General features: G+C 48.5%; 1 long non-coding RNA gene across 1 annotated transcript in view; it reads left to right on the forward strand.

The window, feature by feature from the left end:
- The first annotated feature begins 1267 nt into the window (after positions 1–1267).
- LOC139361302 (uncharacterized) overlaps positions 1268–14969 on the forward strand; it is a 38024-nt gene continuing 24322 nt past the window's right edge. Inside the window, exon 1 of the long non-coding RNA XR_011618845.1 lies at positions 1268–1835. This is a non-coding gene — a long non-coding RNA (uncharacterized lncRNA). The remainder of the gene's footprint in view (positions 1836–14969) is intronic.

Here is a 14969-nt window from a genome sequence, read left to right on the forward strand (position 1 = left end):
TCTCCATCTGCCCAGACAGCACTCGAGCGGCTTGAGGTTTCAGATTCTTCCTCTACGGATACTTGGGCTTCCTCAGGACCAAACATCAGAACCAGCCAACTGCAAACTACAAGAACGTTCAAATGCATCTTCAGTAGGAAAAACAAAAGCAATTGGAAAAATTTTCCAACGTGACCCCGTGGTTAAGCCGTTAGATACTCCAGCCAACAGATTGAGTCACTTTAAAATTCACACCAATTAAAATGGTTGTGAGAGTTGCAGAGCTTTACCGCTAAACCTTGAAATAATTGAAGCATTCTGCTCCACTTGCTTACAAACTAGAGTTGGGGATACCTTTCAGTCCAAAGTAGCAACCTTCTAAATCCAGCTTAGATGCGAGGCTCCCACTGACACAGGAAGAGACAGTGGCCCTTGATTATTCTCCTGTGTTCAGATACTGTGTCATTTCTTTTTTTTCTTTTTTTTTTTTTTTTTGTATCCTGATCATCACTTCTGCTTTTCCAATTCAAACTAAAGGGAGTTTAGTTCTGTTTTGGAGAAGCTGTGGTTAGTAGTTTCTTTTCATGGTTTGCTTAATCTCTTAAGTCTGGTGCTTACATTACCCAAATAGACTTTTCTTTAGTACGACAGTGCCATAACCCAGGGCTTCTCCCTCCATATCTGCTCCCCAGGAGGCTCCCTAGGAATGGGCGCTGGAGATCCAGCCCCCCTCCATGTGCCATTTTGTTTGAGTCCAAGGTAGCTTTGGCTCAGAGAAGAAAAGAGGCCTCCGGGTTAGGTGCCTCTGACTGCTTGCTTGTGAAATGTTTAATGATAAGGCGACTTCCAAACTAATTTACACATTGATAGTTGTAGCTTGAAGTATCACCGCAGTCAGAAGAACAAGAAACACTCCCATAAAGTAGATAAGCAGAAAAAAGCCATAGAAGTTTAATAAAGCGCAAATAAAATGGTGTTGTAAGAATGTCCAGTGGGAAATGCTCTCAGTCCAGCCAGATCCAGCTGTGGCGTCAGTCCAGCTGTGGCGTCCTCCTGTAAAAACATTCAGCCACGTGTGGCTCTGATCGCAATCACTACTCTGAATTGTGATCCAGAATGTTGTTGGGGGCCGATGCCGGGACTGTTCCAGCAGTTGAGTCTGATTGGGCGTCACGGTGGTGATGTGCTTAGCGCGGCCAGCTGGGCTGAGTGGTGGCCACCCGTGCACTCGCCACGTGCAGCCGTTATTCTGGTGATGGGATTGCATGCGCCCCGGCTTGTCCACCTGGGCAATTAAAGTACTGGGAACCCAACCGCGGGCGGGTGCCTCCCGACATGGGAGCTGTCTTTTTTATCCAGGGCCCTGTGGCGCTGCAGACCCCTGCCGCCAGTCTGAGCTCACAAGGAGGTACCGGAGGGCTCTGCTGGGGCATGGAGGTCCCTGAGCAGGTGGTCACTTATTGCTTGTGGAGTGGTCCATGGCCTGTGAGTTTATTCTCGGGGTTTGTGTGGGCAAGGTTAACCAGTTCACAGCTGGGCACTTACCCCTTACACAGGTGACACTAGTTAAAGTGGAATCTATATTAGCTCACACGGGAGTGTGTGAGGAGCTGGGAGGGTGGGGAGGCTTGGCCCTAGCACTAGATCCCGGTCTCCTGACGTTTCTGCGTCTTCCAGTTGAGGGGCCGTCAGAGCCGCTGTGGGTCCTGAAGACAGTGGGTGCCATATGGACCAGGGGATGCAGAAGCCTCTAGAGGCTGCGGGAGGCAAGGAGACGGTCGCTTCCCCAGAGCCAGCCCTGCCGCCACTTCGACGTTAGATGGTGGGACCTGTTTTGGACTCCAGCTTCCAGAAATGTGAGAAAATAAGTCAGTGTTTAGGGCACTAAATTTGGGGTGATTTAGTGGAGAAATAGAAAACTAGCCCACAAAGGTGCACGCATTGAAATGTGCTCTGTCCAGGTGTTCACAGTGGTGTGAGGGGGATGGCATCGGGGTTCTGGGAACTGTGCAGTTTTACTGAAGGAAGGGGGCTCGCCACGCCTTTCCTCATATAACTGAAGGTATGTATGCCTGCCACACTGCCCAGGAGACAGGGACTAGAATTCTGACTTTATTTCTTATGGGAACCAAGCCACAGTCAGAACACGGTGAGGGCCGAGACGAGCTTCCTACAGCCTGAACTGGGAAGAGGAATCGCAAGTAGTTTGTGTTTTTCTACACAGACCTGTCCTTTTCAGGTTTTGTTAAGTTTTGGAAAAAGGGAGAAGCCAGGCACACCTCGGCGAGGGACAGTGTTTCTGGAGGTGGTGCGGATTCAGCCTGAACGTGGCCGTGTGGTTGGGAGGCTCAGAAACTGCCCTCCAAGGGCACTCATCTATTCCTTATTGCAGTAATACCTTGTTTACAGAACTCCACAGAAATTACAGTGCGGGAGGCTTCTGGTCTGGATGGGTTTGGACCGAGGTCACGGGGTGTTGTCCCAAGTGCTAATCCTGATCTGGCAGAGGCTCTGTTCCCAAACAATTATTCCACAGTTTCAGAGCCTATATCTGAGTGATAGTCTTTTAACTTTGTTGCATAAAAGGAAACAAAGTATGTCTTGAGGGTCCAAAAATCCATGTGGTAATCATGGCTGTAAACTCATACCTGGGGCTTTGGGATGGAGTGAAAACCACCGTCACCTGGCGTGGACGCTGCGTGGTATTTTTAGCGTAGCGGCCTGCTCGTGCCTTGAACTCTATCTGCAGTGTGAGCAACAGCTGTGCATTTGAGAAATGTGGACAGGTCAGCTTGCTCCTCCAGGGGCCTGCAGGCATCCGGGTGAGGGGCCTGGGATGAGGCCACATCAGTGGGAAGGAGCTTGGTTGTGTCAGCAGATATGTCTGCCTCTACAGGCCCGCAAGCCAGCCAGAACCCAGTTTTCCTTTGGTCATCTAATGCCAGAAAAAACCTGTTTCTTAGAGATTCTCATAATTTATATTAATGAACCATTTCACCATACATAAAATGTTATAAATGCATGAGGCTTTACAACTTGGCAGATGTGTAACTCACATGTCGTTGTATCAAACTGTTGAAGATATTTGTTTCACTTGAAGGTTTTTAACATTTTATGTGCAAAGCAAATGCCAGTAGCATTTTGCAGGAGTATTTTGGAATTTTAAACACAGTGGGATAGTGCTGGGTCTCTGGGATACTGGTGAGGTGGACGTGACCTCAAGCTCTTGTAGCTTGCAAGCAGGATTGCTAAATTGTCACAACTGCAGTGCTGGAAAGTCAAAGTGGATTTCTGTAAATGAGGTATTAGTGCAATAAGGAACAGGTGAGTGCCCGTGGAGGGCGGTTTCTGAGCCTCCCAGACACCCCAGGAGGAAGCGGGGGACGGGGGCAGTTACCCACCAGAACCTGGACGGTGAAGCTGGGTTTGCTGGTGGCCCTGCTTGGCAGGTCATTACGTGCAATAAGAAACAGGTGAGTGCCCTTGAGAGCGGTTTCTCGGCCCCCTTCAGAACCGCAAGTGGAAGACGCTCCAAGGTGGGGAGTGGGGGTTCGGTTAATCCACAGGAGCCTGGATGGTGGAGCTGGGTTTGCTGGTGGTCCTGCGTGGCAGGTCATTACATGCAATAAGGAACAGGTGACTGCCCTTGAGGGCGGTTTCTCGGCCTGCTTCGGAACTGCAAGTGGAAGACGCCCCAAAGTGAGGGGGGGCTGGTGGTCGGTTATCCAGTGGGGCCGGATTTGCTGGTGGCCGCTGCGTGGCAGGTCACTGCGTGGAGCGATGGGAGGGGAGTGGAGTGGGAATAGAGGATGCACCCTCCACAGCTACTGCTGGGAGTTGGCTCTGGTAGCAGAAGGGGCATAGATAGAGGGATTCCCATCAGGGGCAACACGACTGGGGTCCCACGTGTGGTGGATGCCGAGGTGTGGCTATATGTAATCTCAGTCTGCACAGCCGTCCTGGTGAGTGGGTTCAGTTACCTTCCCATCTCACATTTGAGAAATCTCGGGGGCTCACATCACAGCTAGGCGGGTTGGAACTAATGTCTCGGGCAGGACGTTGGCCCCAGAGCCCAGATCTTACCCGCCCCCGCTCTTTTCAGTCCACCAAGCTTGTAGAGAGGGTTGTGTGGTGGTGGGTGGCGGCTGAGAAACCAACACAGTAGAAGGCGGGGAGGAACTAAACCAGGCAGGAGACACAGGCAGTGCTTGGGAGGTCTGCACGGGGTGTGGGTGTGGGAGACATCTCTGGGCCAGTGAACCTCGTTGTGTGCTCCTGGCTTGCCCAACCTTGGCCCTCAGCCACATGCTGCGTGCTTTAGGTGAAATCTCAGTCGCTCGTGTGGTGCGGGCATCTTTTCTCCCTGGCTTTGCCTCTCTTTAAATCACGGAGTCTCAGTGGGGATGGCGGGGCGGATGGTGGTCCATGGAATTTGCCCTCCACCTCCCCATCCTTGTCCTGTCCTGTCTGGCCTGTTACCTGAATCTGTGTCTCTTCAGAGCCTGCAAATGAGTGGAGGCCACGACAGCCTCTCGCTGGCCGACCTCTCAAACTTTTATTCATCAGAATAGTGTTAAATGCCGATTCCTAGGCACCCCCATTGGACTCTACGCCTGCCTAGCATGGGTACTTTGGGGGAAGGTACAGAGGATTGCTGGGCTGTTCCAGGGGGGAATTTGCATTGTTGAATGTCTATTGTGTTCCTTCCAGCACTCTACTTTCCACGCACACGTGGCATTAAACCTGGAAGACCTCTGGGTGCTGTGCTGGTGAGGAAGCCCCGGCTGGACGAGGGGCTGCTGGGGCTCGGACTTGATTCCTGGGCTGGGGGCTGCGGGCTTATTCTCTTCAGTGGGCCTGCTGATGGGATGCCCTGAGAAGTCCTGCTGTGCACTCAGGGGAAGGTGCAGAGACAGGCTCAGAAAAGACAGACCATGGATTTAAAAATTCCTACTGGAAAATCTTTTATGAGCAAAGTAATTTGCATCTAACTGAAGACAATCATTGCTTGAATAATTGGTTTGTTTACAAAGTTGGTCCTATGAACAGATTAAAGTTTTCATTCATGCCTTATCTATAATGTGAATAGGAGCTATTACCGCAACTTAAATTAGCTTTAAATTTCGTATCAGATTGCAGTCCAGATTACAAACGGCTGCTTGATAATCTAATTGATAAAACGGAGGAATTTAGTGCTTGGAACCCAGAGTGAAGGAAACAGAATTGCTTTGGTTTCTCAAAAGGGTGTTGACTGAGTGGTGACCTGGGGTGAAGAGAAGTGGCTAGAGTCATTACACTCGAGGAGATGATCTGCCCCCGCCTTTCTCAGCTGTCTTCTGGACAAAACAAAGGGTGATAAATGGAAAAAATTCAGCACTGAGTTCGTCTATGCCCTGAGCTTCTCATACAGTCATTAATGGGCTGTATCTGTGAAGCCTCCATACAGGCACAAAGGAATTAGGCTAGAGTAAGGCGGCCGGCGACCTCTGGCGTCTGGACCGCGTGTCACTTCCTAAAGCCCTTTTGGGTGAAATGACAGTGGCAATGTCGTTGTTCGGAGGAGTGTAATCTCACGTATGAGATGCAGATTTTAAATGATGCAGATTTTAAACACCAAAGTCAGGAAGCTTGGTGGGAGTGGCTGTCTTCCAAGTGGTTTTCTGTGCTGCCATGGATGAGGCGTGGATGTGTCATCTGTTGGTGAGATCCACTGGTGAAGGGGCTAAGCAAACCATGGAGGTCGGGGGGGTGAAGCTGCATCTCTTCTGGCATCCCAAGTAAATACCTGGGATCCCATCTCCAGCCTTTCAAAGGACACAGACGAATATAAAATGCAGATGGGAGAGTTCATAATTTGGGCATCTCTGTTCTTTTGAAATCAAAGTGCAAAGAAAAAGTTTTGCCTTGAGGTCTTAACCCATACTTGTTTTTCTCCTGAGGTTTTAAGATTTTCTTAACTGCTTTTCTCTCCCCCAATCCTTGAGGAAGTTCTATCTTCATATCTCCTTAAAAGGTATGGTTAAAAGATATGGTTAAATTCAACACTGAAATATAAAAACATGCTTTCATATTTTTCTTGAAACTGATGTATCTGACATTGGTGAAGAACTAACTGGGAGTATTGGTTTATTTTTATTTTTTTGAGACAGTCTTGCTGCGTTGCCCAGGCTGGAATGCAGTGGCACGATCTTGGCTCACTGCAGCCTCACCTCTTGGTTCACGCCATTCTCCTGCCTCAGCCTCCTGAGTAGCTGGGATTATAAGTGCCTGCCACCATGGCTGGTTCATTTTTGTATTAGTAGAGACGGGGTTTCAACATGTTGGCCAGGCTGGTCTTGAACTCCTGACCTCAGGTGATTCGCTCACCTTGGCCTCCCAAAGTGCTGGGATTACAGGCAAGAGCCACCACACTCGGCCTGGGATATTCTTGATTATAATTGTAACATATCCCTTTAATAAAAACAAAACAGAACAACAACAACAACAAAACAGCTGTCTGAAAAGTCTCGAAATTAAAGAGCTCAATTGGACAGGGATTTGGACACCAGTTGAATGGCCCAGCACACCATAGTTACATGGGCCACTCGGCCTGTTAGGTCCTTAGGGTATTTGAAGTCATATGGATATTTGCATTTCTGCCTCTGGATATTGTGTTAGTATTCGGCTAGTGTTTGAGGGCCAGGCTCAGATCCGGGAAAACAAGAGCCCCTGCCCTCACGGCACTTCTCTTCCATGTGTGTGTGTGTCAGGAAAATAGAAAGCATAAGATTTTTTTTCAATGAGCTGGGAAGATGGAAAAACAAGCTTAAGATGTTTACTTGTTCAGAAGAAGGGAAGTGCAAGGAACACTCAGCTTTGTTGCTGCTGAAGGAGGCCCCTGGGGGAGGCTGTTTCAGAGGTTGGGTTTCTCTGAGAAAGGTGGTAAGAGGCAAATAGGATGCCCCATCTGGTTTGCCAGAGATGGGGAAAGTTAGTATCCCCAAAACAGCTTCAGCATTCTGGCAAAGCTTTGGAAAACCAGCTACGGTGTAGGACCTTGTTGGCCGCTGGGTAGAAGGAAAACATTGCTGGTCCTGAGGGCTGTACTGTTGTTCCACTGCTATAAAGAACTATCTGAGGCTGGGTAATAAGGAAAAAAATGTTTAATCGGCATACAGTTCTGTGGGTTGTACAGGCTTCTACATCTGGGGAAACTTACAATCAGAGTGGAAGGTGAAGGGGAGGCCGGCATGTCTTCACATGGCTGGAAGGGGAGAGAGAGTGAAGGGGAAGGTGCCATGCACCTCCAAACAACCAGATCTCAGGAGAACGATCATGAGGACAGCACTTGGGGGATTATGCTAAACCATTAGAAACCACCCCCATGAGTCAATCACCTCCCACCAGGGCTCACCTCCAACATAGGGTTAGAGTTCAGCATGAGATTTGGGTGGGGACACACAGCCACACCATGTCAGGCTTCCCATTCTTCTCCTGCACGTGCTTCGCAAATGGTTCTGTCATTGGTTTTTGTTTCTGTTGATACATAATATACGTACATATTTTCAGAGTGCATGTGATACCTTGATTCACCCCTATATTGATGAAATCTGTGTACTTGGGATGTCTTTCACTTTAAATAGTTTCTTTTCCTTGTGCTGGTTATGTTAAGTTATTCTCTCCTAGCTGTTTTGAAATACACAGTAGATGACCCACTGCCATCCCCCTGCTGATTTATCAATAGTAGGTCTCGTGTTCCCATTAGGCTGTGTGTTTGTGCACATTACCAGCCTCTGCCCATCCTACTTATGAGTGGGCTCTGCTGGGCCCTGTTGACCACCTACTTTTGGCCTCCATGAGATCTGCTCTCAGCTCCTGCTTATGAGTGAGAACATGCGCCGTTTCCTTGCTTGACTCGTTTGCTTAACGTAATGTCCTCCAACTCCATCCATGCTGCCGCGGATGACAGGGCTCTCCGCTGTGTGGTGGAGTATTGCTCCTGTGTGTGTTCGGGCCACGTTCCCTTCATCCCCTGTTGACGGGCACTCAGGTGATTCCAGACCTTGGCTACTGTGGATGGAAGCTGAGAGCAGTCACTGGCTTTATACTCGGGGGACGTGAGCCACTTTGATGTTCTCAAGCAGCCTATCCCCAAAGCCCTCCGTAGAATGCCGCATTCGTTTGTACTCATGGCTTCTTCCACTAGGATGAACAGCTGGGAAGGGGCTTTGAGTGAATGCTTGGGTTTCTGTCTTTAATTGGTACCCAGCTACACTGGCCAAGTAGAGGTCCCAGTGACCCTGGACACTACCTCACATAAGGTCCAAAGATGCAGTTAGGTTCTTTTTTTAACGCGCGGTGGCTCACGCCTGTAATCCCAGCACTTTGGGAGGCCGAGGCGGGCGGATCACAAGGTCAGGAGATCGAGACCACGGTGAAACCCTGTCTCTACTAAAAATACAAAAAATTAGCCGGGCGCGGTTGTGGGCGCCTGTAGTCCCAGCTACTCGGGAGGCTGAGGCAGGAGAATGGCGTGAACCCGGGAGGCGGAGCTTGCAGTGAGCCGAGATCGCTCCACTGCACTCCAGCCTGAGCTGGGCGACAGAGCGAGACTCCGTCTCAAAAAAAAAAAAAAAAATGCTTTTGACCTGGGTAAGCTATGGCATTATCAGTTAGAGTTTTTCATATTGGAAAGGTGTATATTTTATTTTCTAAGAAGGAAAGAAATCCTGTTAAATACTCTAACCACAGATTAAATCATGTCAAGGAAAGAGGTACTATTTTGGGGGAAAATGACCCCTTCATGTCAAAGATCAAGGAGATGACTTACATTGTTTAATTGAGTTAATTATGAAATCTTAAGTGGTTTTAAGAAGATGAGCTGTGGATCCTACAAGACATGAGACTGATACTGATTTAATGTTAGTCAGCCCTGACAGAATGTGGCTAATATTTAAAGCTTGCTCCAGTATTGCTTGATAGATTGTAAGTTAATGTAAAGATCTGTTTGACGCTTTTCTTTTACAAAATATTATTGAGAAAAAGTTTGACAGCCAAGGAACGGCCTTCAACCAATTTCTTCCTAATTTCTATCACCAGAAAATTTTGTCCTGTTAATTCCAGAATTTACTTTTGGAAAGTTCCCGTAAGGAGAGCAGAGGTATTGGTGGTTGAATGGTGACTTGAATTTAGGTGAAGATCGTTAAATATTTCATAGTCATGTTTGTCTTGGTGGTTTTAGCAATTTTATATTAAACTTAGAACTGTGAGTCAAACCAAATCTGTTCTTTTGCTTTTGTGATACTCCTTTGTATGACTATACTGGTAAAGAATGATAAAATGTGTATTGGGTATTTTTTCTGTGTAGATATTAGGATTTTTAGGGGAACAAATTAATCATTCTTCTAATATACACTGTGCTGTGTGTTGGGTCCTTTGTATATTAGTTGAATCACTCTAATGAGGACCACTTGAAAGTCTGTTTCTATACCAGATCTTTTATATGTTGACTTGTGTTATGCAAAATCCTTCATCCTCTAAGAAGACTAAGCAATGGGTTGGAGGAGAGATTTAATCACCCATTAGGTCTATTCCGAATGCCCAGAATTGAATGCAAGTACTAATTATGTTTTTGAAGTGGTGTGTGTGTGTATGGGTGTGTGTGGTGGACTCCTTTTTAGGTCATGGGAGGGAGGTAAAGCGAAGATGAGATTTGCTGATGAACATTTGTGCATATGCTAGTGGAGAAGTCATATGACTTGACTGCACCTGCGTACTCTGATTTTGGTTTCGTTAGTGTCCGTAGCCACAAGCCTCAACTGCCTCTGGGACCCACCCTGAGGGGCTGTGGTGAGGGTTATTACAGAGTCGTGCGTCTTAGTGAAGGGCACAAACGGCCTTGTGGGCCTACTTTGGCTTTGTTTGAACGTCTAGATTGTTAAACTAAGTTTAACATTTTGAGGATTATAAATTGTGATTCTTGTCTAAGAAGAGGTTTCTGTTGTCTCTGAAGACAGGAGCCCCAATACAGAGGGTCCCTGGCTCCCAATTGTTACATATCTGATTTTTTTTTTCAACCTTGTGATGGTGTGAACTAGTCACACTCAGTGCATTGTTTGGCCCAAGATGGGCTGCCTCTGGATGAACCCGTTGTAAGTTGAAACTATGATGTCAAATGCACTTTCTATTTAGGATATTTTCAGCTTACGCTGGGTTTATTGGAACAGTTTCATCCCATGGTAAGTCAGGGAGCATATGTGCTCATAAAAGTGGAGACGATCTCATAGATACCGTGAGATATAATGTCTCTGATGTTATAGAGATACGATGAAAACAATCAAGTGGGACTTGGAAGCCTTGGAGGGACTCACATGGGCGGCTCCTGGAATGCAATCTTGAGCGCCACTGGCTTCTGGATGTGACATCTGTACCTTCTGCTTAGCCCAGTGTGTTATCGGCTGCTCTCGAGGGCAGAGAGGTCCAGCGTTCCTGTGTTTAGGTATTTGAGCTGCCTTAAGAGGCTAGGTCAATTCTCACTGGTGTCTTCAGGGCTTTAGGCCTTCTGAACAAGCAGGAGGAAGCACGACTTTGTAGAGCTTTGGAAATCTCAACGGACTTCAGGGCCATCCCCTTTGGCAGGAGAGAGCCCCACTGGAGGCGAGGAGGGTGCCGTGCGGGCCTCTGCTGGGCCCAGGCATGTACGGACGTTGTGAGGGCCACAGGACACAGATCGGTCTTGGTTCACAACTGGTGTCGATGGCCACGCAGCATTTCTGCCAGGTACATGAGTGCGGGGACTTGGGTTTTGGGGTGTGCGTCCTGGTTGCCTAGTTGCTTGGAAGACCCCCATTCAGACCCCAGCCTGAGTCACCGTGACAGGCCTCCTGCTTCACACGCCACACGGAAGCCGTGACGTCGGTCACTGACGTCCACCGGGTGTCAGATGTGCGTGTGTATCTTCCTTGGTCTCGGGATGTGTCTTGTTTTGAGGTTATAGTAAACGTTCTTTACAAGGGGTTTTGGATTTTTTATGTTGTTTGCAAGGAGGCAGCAGGGAGTGCTTGAGCAATGAGATCCCCTTTCCAACCAATACAATTTCAGATCCCAGCAGGTAATTAAGGCAGCGGAGCTGTGGGATCACCTTTCCAACCAATGAGAATTCAGATCCCAGGAGGTAATGACGGCAGCGGGGCGGGTGGCAGAACCCTGAACTGTGGCTGTTTCTGGTGTCTTGCCCCGCGGACAGAGCGTGCTGGGGCCTCCGTGGTCCTCTGTGGGGTGAGTGGAGCGCATGAGCTGGGTGCTGCTGGGCCCTGGCTGGCTCCCCAGCCCGGGGTTTATGCAGGACTCGTTAGACAACTTGGAACCCAGAAAGCAGCACGAGGAGAACGGGATTGTGCCTTTCTGGATCCTTGGTGCTTCCCAGTCTCAGACACTGAGTAGGCTCTGAGGGGTCTCGCCGGGAAGACTTGCACAGTCGGCCCCCAGGATGGAGTGGGGCTGCAGCGGGTCTTGCAGGAGCTGGAAGTGGGGGTGAGTGTCTCGCAAGCGGGACCTTTCAAGTGGGCCCAGCAGGATGCATCTGTGGAAATGGTGCCACCTAACGCAGGGCTGCGGCCAGCAGGACCTGAAAGGCTACAGCGGGCTGTGTTTCTGCTCTCTCTCTCGAGTCTCTGCACGGTTTTCCTTGGTTTTTGTCTGTTTGGAGGACGCTTCCCCCTTTCTTGCGCTTACCTAGCCTTCTGAGCTGCCTTGTTGAGTATGACAAAGCCCTGAGAAGGCATTTTTATCGCATAATTGTGTTATCCTGGTGGCTGGATAAATGACCTGCAAATGTGGGTGACTCAGTAGCTCTGAGGGTGTTCAATATCCAAGACAGAGGTGGGAAGGAAATGTTCAGGCAGGCATCAGAGGATCTGTTCTCTGCTTTACACTGGGGCCCTGGTTTGCTGACAGTCTTCACACTCGATCCAAAATGGGGGATAATGAAGTCTCACAGATTCGGCTTCAGCTGAGAGCTGCCTCCAGCACAGTCTTGTGTGAGTAACAGTTTATAGGTTTGGTGCAAAGGGCGGGCGTCAGTCAGTTGATCTTATTTGTGGTGGTGCTTATGGTGGGTTTTCCTTAAGGAATGTAGACTTTATTAGCTTTGGCAAGGGAATCCTGAGTGATAAATTGGAAGAATGTCTCAGGAAATTCTGGAACCTGCAGTGAATCTGGAATCTGTATGAAATTGAGATTTGGATTCTCACGATTTCCTAATGCTACCCCGAAACCCAGTAGTTGAGACAGTCGTAGAGCTTCAGTCGTGCTGCCCCGGTTCCCCATTTTAAAAGGGACACGTTGCTTTCCTCTAGAATGTTCTGAGCTCTGAGTGCTGCCGGCGGAGTGACCAGCTCTCTGCATCAGAGGGGAAGCCAGGGCTGCGTTCACGGCGTCGCGGCAGCCGGGAGCTGACCCTGGACCTCAGGCACGTGTGATGCTGACCATTTTCTGTAAACTCCAAGGGTGTAGTGGTCTCCTTGGCCCTTTACAGTCTTCTGAAGCTTTTGATGTGTCTGCACTTTGTAGATTTTTCAGAAGTAGACAGCCTTTTCCCACACCCTTGGGCTGAGTTTCGTCAGAGGCTGGTGTGTGGGAAGCACCACACCCACATTCTGACAGGGAAGACTCTGGTGCCCAACTGAGGTCAGAGTGGAAATTTGTTCTTCCTTCCCTCCAGTCTGGTCCAACTGCTCCCTGCTTGGCCAGAAGAAAATCATGCTTATTCAAGTCGTAGGCAAACCCCCGAAGTCAAACATTTGTCTTTTTTCTTTAATATGCCCATTTAGTTTATATGGAATGATAGCTAGAGAAATGCCTTTTAGGGGAAAATTAATTTCCTTAATTACAGAGAACTTTTTGGATAAAAATCAGGAGGCTATTTTGTAATAAGATCTAGTTAAATACTACAGTGGAAAGCTCCTTATATTTGACCTTACACTTGGGCCCTGTGTGCGTGTCCGCATGCTCGTGCTCATGACGCCAGGCGCAGATGTGAACTACAGGCACAGTACATACTTTCTGGTTGCTTTTTTGAACGTCTCATTGCTTGACCTCTCCGACTCAAATGTTGAGTTATGTTGATTCTGTTCAGAATGTTTATCCCTCCGTCTAGGGTCCAGTCGTCTTTGAGGGAGGAACCGTCTTCCTCATCTCTGTCTCCTACAGTATTGTATATTTAATAGTCAAATATTTATAGGTTACATGGGTGACTGATCTGTTCATTAGGAGGAAAACAATGCCAATTTTCACATCATTATAATGGACTTGTTAAATGATTGTTAGTATAATGAAGTTTCCATGGCAAAAGAGGCTTTGCAGATGTGAGTGTAACGGACAGTGAGATGGCGGAGGACCCTGGGTTGTCCAGGCGGGTCCAGTGTCTTCACATGTGCCTTTTGAGAAGGCAGTACGAGGGTCTGCCTCAGAGGAGGAGACCTGAGGACGAGATAGAGGCCAGAGGGCTGTGGGGGTGAGGGCAAGTGTGGGGCAAGGGCAGGGTCCGGAGGGGTGCAGGGCTGAGGCCGGGGCAGTGGTAGGAGGGGTGTGGGGCTGTGAGCCAAGCTGCATGGTGGCCTCTATGAATTGGGAGACTCCAGGCAGGAATACAAGCTACTGAGCCCTTGACTTCAGCCCTGGGACTCCTGACTCCCAGGGCTGAGAGGAGGTTTGCATTTGTGGTAATTTGTTGCAGCAGCAATAGGAAGCTAATGCATTGTATCTGTTCTTCACCTCCAAACCTTTGAAAAGTAACCCTGTTGTATTGGCCTTTTGTGTGCCCTAAATTCTAATGAGATGGTTTGTAGGAAATAATGGACACAAACGATGGCAGAACAAAAAGTTGGACAGAAGCAGTGTCTTCTGTGGTTCTGTAGTTTGGGTCTGGGAAGTTAGATTTCGGTCAGAGTGTGTGGTCTTGTTCAGCGTATACCTGGAGTACTTGTTCAGAGCTCCTGGGGGAGTGGTCTTTAACACTGTTAGGATTAAAACTCCAAGCACATCAGGGCCAGAGTTCCTGAGTCAGTGTTAGGCGACCTTTGAATAAGAGTTGGCATGTAGAGTCTGCCCACTTTACTAGTATGAAGAAGCAAAATCTTTTTTTTTTTTTTATTTTTTGAGATGGAGTCTCGTTCTATCACCCAGACTGGAGTACAGTGGCGAGGCCTCGGCTCACTGCAACCTCCGCCGCCTGTGCTCAAGTGAGTCTCCTTCTTCAGCCTCCAAATTGCATGATTTATTTTCCTGTTTTATATACTTAGTATGTGAAAACTCTGCAAACTTTATTAATACAAATGACATGCCAGAACTTAGGAGAATCTGGTATTTTCCCATGCAAATTAGTAGTGATGTGGAATTCCTGGGCTGATTTGGTTTTATAAGACATGGGGCAGATTCTTTGCCTTATTTCTGTGGAACTAACAATTGTTAATCACCCAGCACTCTTACCTCCCCCAACAGCTCAGGTGAGGGGGGTGTTACCCCCACTGTCGTGATGAGAGGCAGGAGACTGAGGCTTAGATGAGCAGGTGACACATTACTGTCCAGCCCCACCCACCCTGTAGTTTCCTGCCATGGCTCAGCTGTCTTCCTGCAAGAAAGGACAGACACCCTGGTGCTGGGTAGAATTCCTTGTGAACCCCTTTCCATCCTCCAGGGAGTTCTTGCTTTACAGTGGTGGCTCATGGGGAGTCCTCTGGCCCACTGAGAAAGTGACTCATGTTGTGACATTACTGTCTCTGTCCGGCTGCTGTCGATTGGGTGATTTGTAAAGAGACATTTATTGCTCACAGCTCTGGAAGCTGGAAAGTCCAAGGTCAAGGCAGTCCAAGGTCAAGGCACCTGCACATCTGGTGCCCCAGGGCCTGTGGCTCACAGACGGCAGCATCTCGCCGGGTCTTGCGTGGCAGCGGTCATCTCGTCAGAACTCACGTGGTGGAGGAGCAGGAGGGCTCCTCCAGGCCTCCCAAGAA

The sequence above is a fragment of the Macaca nemestrina genome, unplaced genomic scaffold (assembly GCF_043159975.1).
Source record: "Macaca nemestrina isolate mMacNem1 unplaced genomic scaffold, mMacNem.hap1 Scaffold_153, whole genome shotgun sequence".
Taxonomy (NCBI): Eukaryota; Metazoa; Chordata; class Mammalia; order Primates; family Cercopithecidae; genus Macaca; species Macaca nemestrina.